This window comes from Mastomys coucha, chromosome X, assembly GCF_008632895.1.
Source record: "Mastomys coucha isolate ucsf_1 chromosome X, UCSF_Mcou_1, whole genome shotgun sequence".
Taxonomy (NCBI): Eukaryota; Metazoa; Chordata; class Mammalia; order Rodentia; family Muridae; genus Mastomys; species Mastomys coucha.
Genome location: NC_045030.1, coordinates 117,979,004 through 117,985,577, shown reverse-complemented (window position 1 = coordinate 117,985,577; position 6,574 = coordinate 117,979,004).

Below are 6,574 nucleotides of genomic sequence, written 5' to 3'. Positions count from 1 at the left end.
CCATTCTAAGGCATTTCATCTAAGGTCCCACCCTTTGAATCCTGAGAGTCTCTTACCTCCCAGGTCTTTGGTGCATTCTGGAGGGTTCCCACAACTTGCTACCTACTGAGGTTGCCTGTTTCAATCTTTCTGCTGCCCCTCAGGGCTACAGTCCTTTTCTCTCACCCAATACCAGGTCAAGGCTCCCCTGTCTCCCCCACCTCAATCCACTTTCTCTCCCAGGTTCTAGGGATGGAAATGTAGAGGAGCCTGAGGAAAAGGAGGTCCAGCAACAGGCCCAAAGTGGGATCCAGCTCAAGGGGAGGTCCCAAGGATTGACAATCTTGTTGAAGCTATGGCGTGTTTACAGAAAGGGACCTAACATGACTGCCTTCCAGAAGACCCAACAAGCAGCTGAAAGAGTCATATGCAGATGTATGTACCCAACCAATGGACAGAGAGTGCTGATCCCTGTGGTTGAATTAGGGAAAGACTGAAGGAAGCTGTGAAGGAGGACTACCCTGTAGGAAGACCAGCAGTCTCAATTAATTTGGACCCCAGAAATCTCTCAAACACTGGCCCACAAAAAAAGCATCACCCACCAGCTTATATGAGCTCCACCAACACATATATAGCAGGGGACTGCCAGGTTTGTGTTCAATCAGAGATGATGCACCTAACCCTCAAGAGACTGGAGGCCTCAGTTAGTTTAGAGGTCAGGTGGGGTGGAGGTTCAGGGTTGGGGACATCCTTGTGGAGATAAGGGGTGAGGAGAAGGTATGGGATGTGGAACAGTTGGATGGTGGATTGGGATAGGATAATATAATCTGGAGTATTAAAAAAAATAAAAGAATGGAAAAAATAAGAGACTTATTCATTTCCTCTTTAATGGCCTCTATTATCACAATAAGATTGGACTTAAAGTCATTTTCTTGTGCTTCAGCTGTGTTTGAATACCCAGGGCTTGGTATAGTAGGATAGCTGGTGTCTGGTGGTAGCACATTGTCCTGGCTATTGTTGATTTTGTTTTTACACTGGCCTCTAGTCATCTGGGTTTGGTGTTATTACAGATTGAGTTGCTGATTTCTGAGTTTATATTTGTTAGATAATTTTTTTGCGGGATGATTTTCACTTCATTTCTCTTTCCTTTCTTGTCTTATGGACTGAATGACCAGGGTATTTGATGACGAGTTTCCAAATACAATAGGTTATCTCTGTTGGGGTTTTTGCTGCCTACGTGATCCTGTTGTTTTGAGTAGCAACATTGCCTCAAGGGTTCTAAGTAACTGTTTGACCTCTTTGGGGTTCCTAGTAAGGCATGGCCTCTGGTAAAGCCAAAGATTTTTGCTGAAGGTTTTGGCCAGAGTATGGGGCTCTGGGCACGTGGGTCCTTTTGTAGGCTGTTACTCAGGTTTTAATGAGTGTCAGAGCACAGTGTGGAGTGGTTGTACAGGTGTATCCTCTGAGAAAACAGCAGAGTTATGAGCCAAAATATGAAAGTTAGAGAAGTGGACTGTTAGAGTTTGGGACTGTTGGGTGAGCTTTATGGTGTTTTAGTGGACAGTAGGCATTGTCTTTTCTGGGGTCCCTAATACCAGCATGGCCTCCTGGAATTAAGTCTTTTGCTGAAGTTGTGGGATGGAATATCTCATATATATTTTTAATGGATTCCTTTTGATTCTCTGATTTCCCCTGTTGTCTATTGTAATATTTTCCTTTTCTTTTCTAATTTTATTAATTTGCATAGTCTTTCTCATCCCACAGTTAGTTTGGCTAGAGATCTCTCAATATTGTTGATTTTTCCCAAAGAATGAACTATTTGTCTCACTGATAATCTGTACCCTTCTATTTTTATATTTCATTAATTTCAGCCATAAATTTGACTATTTCTTCCTGTCTACACTATTTTTATATCTTTCAAATGTGATATTAAATTATTCATATGAGACTTCTCATAATTTTTGAAGGAGGCACTTTGTGTTATGAACTTGGATTTTAGAACTATCTTCATTGTGTCCCACAGATTGATGTTGTTGTGTTTTCATTTTCATTCAATTCTAAAAGTTGTAAATTTCTATCTAGATTTTTGTTCTTTTCATTTCTATTCAGTAGTGATCTCTTCAACATTCACAAGTATGTATAGTTTAAGTTTCTATTGCTTTTTATATCTACTGTTAATTTATGGTGGTCAGATAGGATGCAGGGTGTTACTTTACCTTTCTAATGTCCATTGAAGCTTGTACAGTAATATATGCTCATTTCTGTAGCAAGTTTTCAAAGCTGCTGAGAAGTAAATATTTTCTGTAGTGTTTGGGTGAAATTTTGTGTAATTGTCAGTTATGTCCATTTGATTTATATTGTTATTGATTTGCAGAATTTATGTTTAATTTTTGTTTGTATTTCCTGTCTAGTTGCAAGAGTGAGAAATTATAGTAGCCCACTCTTAGTGTCTGAGGGCCGATATGAAACTTTAGAAGTAGTAGTGTTTCTTTAATGAGCTAGACACCCTTGTGTTCAGTTTATACATGTCTAAAATTTTAACATATTCTGTCTGATTATTCTCTTTAATAAATATGTAGTCCCTACCTATCTCCTGAGATTATATTTTCTTTAAAGTCTAGTTTATCAGAAATTAACATAATCCATACTTGTTTATTGCTTCCATTTGCTTGGTATCCTAAGTTTTTCCTTTCGAGTTTTATTTTGAGTTTCTTTGTGATTCATTTTTTGTTAAATCCTAGTTATTTTTTAAATTGTTTTATTAGTATGTCCAGCTGTTTTCTCTCAGGCTTCATTAAGGCATATATTCATATCAGCTTTAAGGTCCTTGAACATATAGTTACTATTTTTTAGTTCTTGCTTTTTCCATAAGCTAAATTATTTTTTTCTCAGGTCCTATTATAAGAGGGAGGCTTTCTTTTAGGTAAAGATTATTGTCTTGTTAGTTCTTATTTGTATTTTTTTGTGTGTGTGTGTTAGAATATAGGTATCTAGAGTTATGACATTTGAAATGTTTCTTCTTTTAGATATCTAGTTTCATCTTTGTTGGATTGGTATTCCATTCTTGGTTGGTATTCTCCATTGTGGGTACTAGGCAACTATTGTGGCTGTAGTGGACCTGAATCCCAGCCAAATATAATGTTAATGGGTTTTCTGATAGAAAAGAGGTCTGGGTCACAACCAGTTGTAGTGTCTATGGGATCTCTGGTAGAAAGCTAAACTTGCAGTTTGCTGAGATTCATCAGGGTAGGAAGATGGCTTAGAATGATAGGCTAAGAAAGAGGCCTTTGTAAAGAATGTTAGGGATGCTAGGTCTAAACCATGGAGCTAAAACATTACAGGATAGAGATGGAATATTAGGAAGGTGTTAGGCTGGGACACTATAACAGAAAAAAATAAGGATAAGTTTGGAAAGGGGTCATTGGAAAACAGGAAAGAGTTTTAAAGGCCACATAATTCAATCTAAACTAAGTTTTATTACTGTGGGTCCCTTGTAGAGAGTAGATATGTTGGCTAGAAGAGTTAGAAAGGTATATAGATGAACTAGAGGGAAATATGAGAAAAAATTGTAGGTGAGAACTAGGGGAACTTAAGTGAGCAACAAAAAGTTGAATCAGCATCAATGAATCTTCTGTTCCTGTCTTAAATTATGGAACCCAGGCTGGTCTTCTACACAATAGGTAGTGTTGGCTTCATAATTGTTGTATAGCCAAGGCTAATCTTCAATATGTGATCCTCCTGAATCTATCTTCCAAGTAGCAAGAACAGACTTCCATTCTTATCTGTGTTTTGGCATCTAACATTTTAATTAAAATAATATTAGTTGGGTAATATATATATATATATTATATTATATACATGTATATATATGTATATGTATACACACACACACACATATATATATATCATTCATATTTTCTTTTAGATTTGTAAAGTTTTAGGGTTAGTTTCCATCTAATAATCTCTTTATTCCTTCTATTCCCTCATTGCTATATAGTAGTTACATAGGTTAGCATAGGAAATTAAGGTAGACCATTGATTTTTTTTATTAGATATTTTATTTATTTACATGTCATATGATATCACCTTTCCTGGTTTCCCCTCCAAAAAAAAAGAAAGAAAGAAAGAAAATGGAAAAAAAAAGCCCTGTTCCCTCCACCCTCCCCCAGCTAAATAACCAATCCTTTCCCACATCCTGGCCCCGGCTTTCTCCTACACTGGGGCATAGAACCTTCACACGACCAAGGGAGGGCATCTCCTCCCATTGATGACCAACTAGACCATCCTCTCTTACACATATACTGCTGGAGCGATTAGTCCAACCATGTGTACTCTTTGGTTGATGTTTAGTCCCTGGGAGCTATGAGGGTAGTAGGTAGTTCATATTGTTGTTCGTCCTAAGGAGCTGCAAAACCTTCAGCTCCTTGGGTCCTTTCTCTACCTCCTTCCTTGGGGAACCTGTGCTCAGTCCAATGGAAGGCTATGAGCCTCTACTTCTGTATTAGTTGGGTATTGTCAGAGCCTCTCAGGAGATAGCTATATCAGGCTTCAGTCAGCCAGCACAGCTGGCTTCTACAATAATGTCTAGGTATGATGATTGAATATGGGATGAATTCCCAGGTAGAGTAATCTCTGGATTTTCCCTCCTTTAGTCTCTGCTCCATAGTTTATCACTGAAACTCCTTCCATGGCTATTTTGTTTCCCTTATTAAGAAGAAACAAAATATCCACAGTTTGGTCTACCTAATTCTTGAGTTTCTTGTGGTTTGTGAATTGTACTGAGTGTGTTGCAATCTTCTGGGCTAATATCCACTTATCAGAGAGTGCATACCATGTGTGTGCTTTTGTGATTGGGTTACTTCATTCAGGATGACATTCTCCAGATCCATCTATTTCCATAAGAATTTCATAAACTCATTGTTTTTAATAGCTGAGTAGTACTCCATTGTATAGATGTATTACATATTCTGTATCCATTCCTCTGTTCAGGAACATCTGGGTTGTTTTCAGATTCTGGCTATTATAAGTAAGGCTGCTATGAACATAGTGGAGCATGTGTCCTTATTACATGTTGGAGCATCTCCTGGGTATATGCCCAGGAGTGATATAGATGGGTTCTCTGGTAGTACTATGTCCAATTTCTAGAGGAACCACCAAACTGATTTCCAGGCTGGTTGTATCAGTTTGCAATCCCACCAGCAATGAAGTAATGTTCCTCTTTCTCTACAACTTCTCCAGCATCGGCTGTCACCTGAGTTTTTGAACTTAGTCATTTTGACTGGTGTGAGGCCAAATCTCAGGGTTGTTTTGATTTGTATTTTCCTCATGAGTAGGGATGTTGAACAGTTCTTTAGGTGCTTCTCAGCCATTTGATATTCCTCAGTTGAGAATTCTTTAGCTCTGTACCCCATTTTTAATAGGGTTACTTGGTTCTCTGGAATCTAACTTCTTGAGTTCATTGTGTATATTGGATATTAGCCCTCTATCAGATATGGGGTTGGTAAAGATCTTTTCCCAATTTGTTGGTTGCCGTTTTGTCCTATTGACAGTGTCCTTTGCTTCCAGAAGCTTTTTAATTTTATGAGGTCCTGTTTGTCAATTCTTGATCTTAGAGCATAAGCTATTAGTGTTCTGTTCAGGAAATTTTTCCCTGTGCCCATGTACTTGAGGTTCTTCCCCATTTTCTTTTCTAGTAGTTTCAGTGTATCTGGTTTTATGTGGAGTTCCTTGATCCACTTGGATTTGAGCTTTGTACACAGAGATAAGAATGGATCAATTTGCATCCTTCTGCATGATAACCACCAGTTGAGTGAGCACCATTTGTTGAAAATGCTTTCTTTTGTCCACTGGATGGTTTTAGCTCCTTTGTCAAAGATCAAGTAACCATAGGTGTGGCTTCATTTCTGGGTCTTCAATTATATTTCACTGATCCACCTACTTTCACTATACCAATACCAAGCAGTTTTTAATCACAATTGCTCTGTAGTAGAGCTTAAGATATGGGATAGTGATTCCACCAGAGGTTCTATTACTGTTGAGAATAGTTTTCGATATCCTCGGGTTTTTTGTTATTCCAGATGAATTTGCAAATTGCTCTTTCTAACTCTGTGAAGAATTGAGTTGGAAGTTTTATGGGGATTACATTGAATCTGTAAATTGCTTTTAGCAAGATGGTCATTTTTACTATATTATCCTGCCAATCCATGAGCATGGGAGATCTTTCCATCTTCTGAGATCTTAATCAGTTTCCTTCATCAGAGACTTGGTAGTTCTTGTCATATAGATTTTTACTTGCGAAATTAGAGCCACACCAATCAATGTATTTTATATTATTTATGACTATTGTGAAGGGTGTTGTTTCTCTAATTTCTTTCTCAGCCTGTTTATCCTTTGTGTAGAGGAAGGCCTCTGATTTGCTTGAGTTAATTTTATATCCAACTACTTTACCGAACTTGTTTATAAGATTTAGGAGCTCTCTGGTGAAATTATTGATGTCACTTAAGTATACTATCATATCATCTGCAAAGAGTGATAATTTGACTACTTCCTTTCCAATTTGTATCCCCCTGATCTCCTTTTGTTGTCTAATTCCTCT